The 8,477-nt window shown below is 38.9% G+C and overlaps 1 protein-coding gene across 1 annotated transcript in view; it reads right to left on the bottom strand.

Annotated features, from left to right (window-relative positions):
• Nucleotides 1-6,048: 6,048 nt before the first annotated feature.
• The window catches only part of cdk12 (cyclin dependent kinase 12), a 49,838-nt gene continuing 47,409 nt past the window's right edge, over nucleotides 6,049-8,477 (bottom strand). Inside the window, exons 16-18 of the transcript XR_010093821.1 lie at nucleotides 7,947-8,046; nucleotides 7,533-7,634; nucleotides 6,049-6,161 (exon numbers count right to left, since the gene is read on the bottom strand). The gene's annotated coding sequence lies outside the window, so the exon portion shown is untranslated. The remainder of the gene's footprint in view (nucleotides 6,162-7,532; nucleotides 7,635-7,946; nucleotides 8,047-8,477) is intronic.

The raw sequence follows: 8,477 nt of genomic DNA, 5'->3' as shown, positions 1-8,477 counted from the left end.
AACCTACAAGTGAAATCGTTTTAAATGTTTTGTTTCACTTCATTTACATCCTCCTTTTTCTCATGCTACACTGCTAAAAAGAGAGATAGGTAAAAGAGGCAAAACTTTTAAAGAAGTCCAGCTACTGTAACTGAGTACCAAATGTCTGTCAACGATGGGGCATGAGATAGCACAAGCCCCTCTTGAAATATGTCCTCCTACTTCTAGTGTAAGAGTCCTGATAATCTTTCAATGCCCACTTGCACTGGACGACAGCATGGATATGACCAATGGTGCATCTTACTTAAAACAAATATCCATGTAATTTACTGGACTCAGGTTTTAATTTGCAGCTTAATCCATTTCTCCACTAAAAATTCTTCACCATTACCTAAGTAGGATTATGACTTTTACTTCAATAATCCAAAGAGTCGTGAGCCTGTGTTGTAAGCTACACTTGAGGCTGATGATCACGTTCAGTGGTTTGTTTGTTTGTTTGTTTGTTTGTCTTCTGTTGTTTTGTAAGACTAATTTCCCACACTGTTTATAGTTCTGAGCAATTTTGCCCAATTTAAAAAGAAAGGGGAACTGCCCCTGCTGCGTACAGCTAAAAATACCATCAAGCTAAAGCTAGTAAAGAAAGAAAAAAAGAAAAGGAAAAACATCACACCTACTTTTCATACTATTCCTTTGGGACAGCATACGTAAGGAATTTGTTTCCAACTTTGTTTCCTCAAACTAGAAGCAGCTTATAGTCAAACTATAAGCTTCCCCCAAGCATAATGAAGTGGTACCGGTACCCAAACCTAACACTGTAATTTAACGCCTTATTTATAATTTGAACCTAATCAAACAGAGACAGAAAATACAAGTGACAAGTTTAAGGTCATTCTCCTTTTTTGCTTATACTACAAACATATCAAAATGTCAAAATATGGAGTTCATGCATCACTCAATAAACCACTCATTTCCCTCTTCTCATACTGATGGTGCATTCGGGATCTGGGCTAAACTAAATATATTCCTTAGGTATTTGAATATAAATACATATCAGTGCAGACCATTTTGTGGCCTATTTTTAAATCATACTGAAACTCTGTAACAGGTTTCTTTGGAGGGTTGTGTTGGGAGGCAGGTTTGAGAGAGGAAACTATATCAATGCTGTAATCAGATACAAATTCCAGCATGGTGCCCACTTCACAGGAATTAAGTCTGATTCGGAATAAGGATCTGTTTATTATGAGTGTCGACAAGTGCAAACAGGACTTAGCTCATCTTTTTGTCAAAATTTTTTAAACCCATTTTAAGATAAGTGACAAACCCAGAAAGAACTTAAAGCTCTGCTAGCACTAGTAGCTGAAGAGACCTGCTTGACAGTGAAGTGGCTAAGATATAAATCTGCAACTGCGCTATGTCAAAGTCAGTAGATAAAGCTGAAAAATGCACCAAAAAGCACCAAAGCTGATATGTATGTTTGTCTTCAACATTGTTTTCATCTAAGAAAGAATTGTTTTGATATTTAGATTTTTTTAAAATAATTTTAGCATTGTGGTTGTTAGAAACATGTCACAGGAATTTGTTTAGGCCTTTTTATCAAAATTGTTATTTCTTTATTTTTTATTTTCTGTTCCTAGTAGTGGACACCGGGTCTTATTTGATCACAGAATGACGTGATGGAATGATAGTTCTTCCACTTTTGTGTGGAAAAAAATATCTGATGAACATTAAAACTGTTAGATGAAGGAAACACGTCCGAACCCTGAAACATCTTTTTAACAAATAAGTTTTGATTGTCAAGGTTTTTTATTAAACTCAATTCTGTGCACCTAATACTCACCTAAACTGGGGTTCTTAGGTCACATCCCTCATGGCACTAACAGTGATTGCAGATGGTATGACAGACAGCTGAGTGAGGCAGATAGGATTTTACTTGGAACTGTGGAAGATTCGTCATACTTATTGCTGTCAGGATATGTGCTGCAGGAAGGCCAGGCAGGAAGATGAAAGCCCAGAAGAGGACATTCCTGCTTTTGAGAAGCCCGAGGAGGGGCAAAAAGATGACATCCAAAGTCTATTATGGAGAAGAAGTTGTGGAATTTGGTTTCTCAGCTCCTATACAGGACACCGACTTATGAAGGTAGTCTTCTTTCCATGGTCTCAGCAGATTCAGGCAGCCTTGATGCATTCTGTTTAAGAGAGGTCTCACCTTCCAGAGAACTTTATTCTTTCCCCCTCATCAGAGACATCAAGATAATTTACAACTTTGATGGACTGCCTAATACTGAAGAACCTGTATAAACTCAGTCGTGGAGACAGATTTGCTATAACTTAGTCATGCATGGACACAGATGTGCTGAACAATGTTTTCAGTGTTTTAAGTTTTAATGCTACCTTTAGAGATGAGCACCATTCTCTGGTGCACTCTGACTTTTTTTTTCTAAAACCCGGTTACCTATTTTCTTTTTGATGTAATCAGATCAGCTGCCCACAACCACCTGTCTTGGTGGTTATGGGCAGCGGTATCCTGTTTTCAGGTTTCATCATGAAAAGTAGGGGTATAGTTTAATGCACTTTTATCATATAGTTTATTTATTATATAAATTAACAGGATATTCAGTAGGATAGATGATGTGCATGACTGTGAATTCAAAAAAAAAAATTTTTCCCTTTTAGAAATCCTAATGCTTAAAAGCATCAGAAGCTTACATTACACAATTCTTCTATAACATACCACCTCTAAATTAACCATGTCCTTCCTGCTATAATGACTTCCTCCACCTCACCACCTCCTGACAGCTCTAGGTCTGACTCTCCTTCCTCAGCTTTGAATGAAATTCTTTCTGTCTCACAGTCCTCTGTTACCTGAAGTATGGACATAAGTTGAAAATGTGAGTTTTTTGTTTTGGAAGGAGTAAATATTCCTATACATTTCTGAAATCCTAAGTTAAAACTATCAAATTGCAGACTATTTGATTTTTAGCATCATAATATCTGAATGAAAACTGATCACTAAACCTCCCTTCTGGCCATAAAATATGAAAGTTGCAATTTCTGTCATTTTGAAAAGAAAGTGCTCTGTTAGTCCAAATTCCACAAATCAGAAAACCCAGGATATCCACTGACAATACAGTAGACGTCATATAGATTGCATAAATGGTGCTTGATGTAGAGATCTCAGACTCGTGTTCTCCACAGTGGAAAAAAATGAATTTCTGGTTCTTGGAGGGTTTTTGTAAAAGTGAATAAATAAAAACAGAGAAAAAGAAAACACACAGACTGAATGAGCAAGTGTGATGCTGGCACAGTAAACAAAAACAGGATGATCATCTGGGATCTGAAACTTCAATTACAGACAACGCTGTAGTTCTTCGAAAAGCAATCACAATTCTCGGGCAAAATAAGGATTTAGAGAAGAAAGGAGCAGCAAATAAAAAGAAAGTGTTTATAAATCAAGTAAAATACGATTAAAAAAAAGAGATTTAAAATAAATGATGATAAATGATAATTAAAATTGGTCAGAAAAGAGTGTGCTGTTACGTATACTTAAAATAACACTTTAAAATTCATACTTCATAATAAAAGCACATTTTAAACACTCTAACTAAATGATTTCATATTTTACTGAAGATTGACTATCATCATGCTGCACATGATGCAAAGCACATACCAGCTAAATTACATTAGAGCACCAGTAAATCAGATTTAGGGCACTAGTAAATCAGATTTTTTTTTTCTAAATTCAGACGACTCCTTCTATTTCTAGGAAAATCTAACAGTATTTAATGTTGCTGTTACTGGCTGCTGCTCTGTTCTGCCAGCTCATTGTGTACAGTTCCACGAAAGCAGCTGAAATTATGTTAAAAGATGAAACCGTTTGGTTCTGTAGAATACGCAAGGCTGACTATTTCAATGCATCATACAGTGAAAATGTATTCAGACATTACATGCTAATCAGGAGCGTCCTTCCTCTTTGGCTGTATGAATTACTACAGAGACAAATTGTCAGGTAAGCTTTCAAATCAGAGCAGCCAGGCATTGTAAAATCCCCCGACCGCCTGTCATATTAACGACATTACTCCACATTGCCGACACACTGACAAGTAGAACAAATTGCTCTAATTGGAAAGCAAACAGATATTCTACAGAACTCATTTGTGCATGAAGGGATTAACAAATAAAACTACTTCAAAGGGGAAAAAAAAATGTTTTAATGCTATATCTAATTTTTTAATTTGTTCACTGTTACACTAGTGCCGGCCTACCTGTAGTGAATATCTCCGGGGAAGTCAGTATTTATTTGTAGCTCTAATTAAATCAGATATGTCACTTGCTCTACTCATGATGCTGCTGTGTGTATTTACAGACACTGTCTAAACTCATCGATATGCAGACTCGCATGTCTCTAGCTCTATTTTTATTGCACTTCACTGTGTTTATTCATTTAGCTTCCGCCTTGTCATTAAATCACTGTTTTGGCAAAACCACAGGAAAAACCTTCTGAAGATAGATCTTACTAGCAGCTTTAGAACAGCGAGCTTTATAATAACTCCAGCAGCCAGCAGGGACAACCTGTACAAAATGTGTGGCATGTGTACTGTAAACTCACGCACACAAGCACTCACAGTGGAGACACACCAAGCCAGATAAAAGGTCTGCAATTCTATCTGCTCCTAAACAGAGCATCTTGTGCCACCTGACAAAAGCCTTCCTGTTATGAAACTAATTCACAGGTGCATTAGACCCCCTGCAGAAGATACCCCAACCATTTCAAGCACAAAATGCATTCTGGTTATCTCAATAAAGTTGTGTCAAAAACAAAAGGGAACAAGGAACTGTGTTGGTAAAAAAGCAACAATATAACAGATTAACCCGTCTCTTTGAGGCTAGCATAATTCTCTCTACCTGCCGGGTCCTGTAGTAGTAATAAACCCACACATTCACAGGGGATTTCAGGGAGAAAAATCACTGTGAAAGGTGAAGTATTCCATTAGTCTGGATGACAGAGAGGCTTTATAACATAATAGCAGGTGGTATCTCAGTTGAGGGGCACAGAGAGATACTGTGTATCAGTCAGCACCTCACTTGACTCCTCACTCATCCAGTTATATAACATACCATCGCACAATAAACACACTCTGTTCATATAAAAAACCACAGTCAGATACACCTGGGAAAGCTGCCCTTCCCAGCAGTATCAGCACCAACTGTGGTGACATTATGTTGCATTGTGTTGACTAAAGATGCGTGTGTACCATCTACTGTTCTACTAGTGTAATTACAAGTTCTTAAACCACTTTCGTCTTGAAGGCTTTACTTTTTTTTCATTTGTTTTAATGTATATATGCATACACTCCTGGGTCACTTTATTAGGTACACCTTTCTGGTACTTGGCTCTATCCCCTTGTGCCTTCAGAATTACCTTAATTCTTTGAAAACATTGCTCATAGATATTGCCTCATGTTTACATGATTCTGACAAATTCTGACCCCACCATCCGAATGTCACGGGAGAAATGAAGGCAACATTTTTCAAGTCTTGTATTGTCCAATTTAGGTGAACCTATATGAATTGGACCCTCGGTTTTTGTGTTCTTAGCTGACAGAAGTGGCATCTGGTTTGGTCTTCTACTTCTAGGTTTGATGTGTGTTGCATTCAGGGATGCTCCCTGATAGATGCTTTACCATCAGCTTGATTAAGTCTGGTCATTCTCATCTGTCCTCAGACATCAAAGGCATTTTCACCAAAGAACTGCCATCTACTGGATATTATCTTTTTTCCTGACTGTAAAGCCTAGAGATGGTTGTACAGGACAATCCCAGGAGATTAGCAGTTTCCAAAATACTCTGACCAGCCTGTCCGGCACCAACAACCACGCCACACTCAAAGTCACTTAAATCACTTTTTGCCCACATTCTGATACTTGGTGTGAACTTAAGCACTTCATCCTGACCATGTCTAAAGCACTGAATTGCTGCGATCTCATTGGCTGATTAGATATTAGCGCTAGTGGAAGGGGGGGTTATGAGTTATTTTTGTGCAGAACTTGGATTGTTTTCAGATTTTTCTCACCATTTCAGCAGGGTGGATGTTTGACGCCAAACCAGGTTGTCTGATTGAATCAGGTTCCTTCAACCACTGGGTGCCATCTGTGGAAGCCATCATCTGAAGTAGTAGACGGAGTGCTGTGTATGGAAATATGGCAGAAATCAGACAGGCATAAAAGGAATTACCCCCCTGGAGTTTGTTAGGACAAGATCGCACAAATAAACCTGCAAGAGAATCAGTGAAGGAACACAGGATGCAAAGAAAAAAAAATTAATTCAGGAACAAAACAATATACAACAACACATCAGGGGACACAAAACCTTCTGAAACAATAAAGAAGTCAATGCAAATTGTTCTTAAAATTTAACTTCAGTGTGATAGGCTGCTTGAAAAGTAAAATATGGTTCCCAGACTGGTATGTAAACCCCAGCAACAGACCATGCTAGAACACCACTGAGGTCACAGTTCACGAACAGAAGCACAGTAGAGTTTCAAACTTTCAACTATACATTCTCAGGAAATCTAGACAATAAAATCTAGATAGTATAGATGCAAACAAAAATGTGCTGTAGTCTTTTTGGTGGACTTTCACATAAAGTAACTTTGTAGATTAATTTGTGCAACACCCTGCATATCACTTTCACTCGTGGAAAGCACACCTGCCAGAAATTAGGTTGCTTTTTATATCAAGAAATTATATTACATTGTTATATTTTGAATATATTAAACTCTTAAGCATTTTGTTTGGCATAATTTCTAGTATGAAATAAGCACTAAAAGAAATTCCAAAGAAAAAAGCCTGACGGTATTTACACTTCAATTATTGCAAATTCCACTTCAATTTGTGATAAGCCATGGGTAAATACAGATAGTACTCAAAGCTCAACTCAGCACCATTAAATAATAAAGGATACAATTATAAACAAATTCCAGTAGATGGCAGCCTTTTGCTACATTTGGCTCTTAAGCGGGCTCATCCCTTGTTGACTAGAAATAACTTTCTTAGTGGGGGTTGAAACTGAAACTGAGGTGCTCATTTAGGGTGAAAGCAAATTTAAAAACGTGTTGCCACTGAGGGGTATTAAATAGTTGAATAAATCACTCTTAATAGGATGCGGCAGTCTAATCAAGATACAGTGAAAACAGAGAGGAAAAAATTCTAAGACAGGACTATGAGGGTGAAGGACAAGCTGAACGGACATGAGGCAACAATGAGAGAAACTCAGTGTTTAAACTTTGACATGTAGGTTTCCTCAAGGATAATAGCGGGTGATGTGACTGATAGATACGTGAGAGCAACAATACACGTGTGGCTGGATGTCAGGAGCAAAGTAGGGTGGGGTGCTGTAGATGTAGCAGGTGGAAGACATGGTGAAGGCAGAGACAGAGGAGGACATGGCAGTAGGGCAGTGATTTAATTAGCACCCTCTACCCCCTCCAGCCCTTCACTCATAGCATCAATAATGCATGGCCCCTTGTTTCCACTGCCATAATTAATCCTCTCTTACTATAATTAAAAGCCAAAAATCCCACAAGATGGTTCAGCTTGGCCAGGCATGGGTAGGGTTGGCACGGGAACTGATGAAAAACTCCAGAGCCTCATATTCGCCCTGTGGACAGACAGATCGACAGACAGACATGTTGACAGAAAGATCAATAGTCGACCCAACTCCATCACAGGCAGAAGGAATGAGGCATGAAGACAAGCTGAAATACGAGGGGAAAATGTGACATGCAGCAAATCAAATGAATGAATTTGACAGACTTGTGATGAGAAGCGCTCCTTGAAAAGGGGGCTTTGTGTGCAACGTTTGTAAATGAGTGAGTAAGTGAAGAAAGAGCAAGCCAAGCATCCACCTAAAAACCCCAGAAAAGAGGACGGGTGTACAAATACACACACACACACACACACACGTACTTACAGAGACATCCTGCTCCCAGATGAGGTTTATCTCTGCTGCAGCCAAGCCAGACGAGAGGGAGAGGTGGAGCTTTCTGATGCTGCAATTAGGACCACACTGTCTGGGCGAGCAAACAAGAATGAATATTTCAGTCCGGAGATCTCCATGGGTACCTATGGTGGGGGCCTGGCACACCTACAGGCACACACACACACACACACACACACACATACATAGACGGATACACAGCTTATAATGGCTGCCAGAATTATTCACCTCCCAATCACAGATGCCACAATTATCACATCAGTATCGCTGCGTAAATGATGCCAACTGTTATGCTCATTGAACTATTGTACAAGGTTTACAATGTGAGCATAAATATGGATCAGTAGGAGCACTCCTAGTATGTAGCTGATCCCTTCTCTTTTATGAAAATAGGTGCAACGAGCATCCGAGCTTGGCCGCGTGCCAGGAAACAGCACAGTTGGCAGAGCAGAGGTCATCTCTCAACCTACCTCAATTTCTTCTCTCCCCCCGCCTCCCCTCTCT

This window comes from Pelmatolapia mariae, linkage group LG4 (genome assembly GCF_036321145.2).
Source record: "Pelmatolapia mariae isolate MD_Pm_ZW linkage group LG4, Pm_UMD_F_2, whole genome shotgun sequence".
Classification (NCBI taxonomy): Eukaryota; Metazoa; Chordata; class Actinopteri; order Cichliformes; family Cichlidae; genus Pelmatolapia; species Pelmatolapia mariae.
Note: the sequence above shows the minus strand (reverse complement) of the source record. Positions and strands in the feature narration are given on the sequence as shown.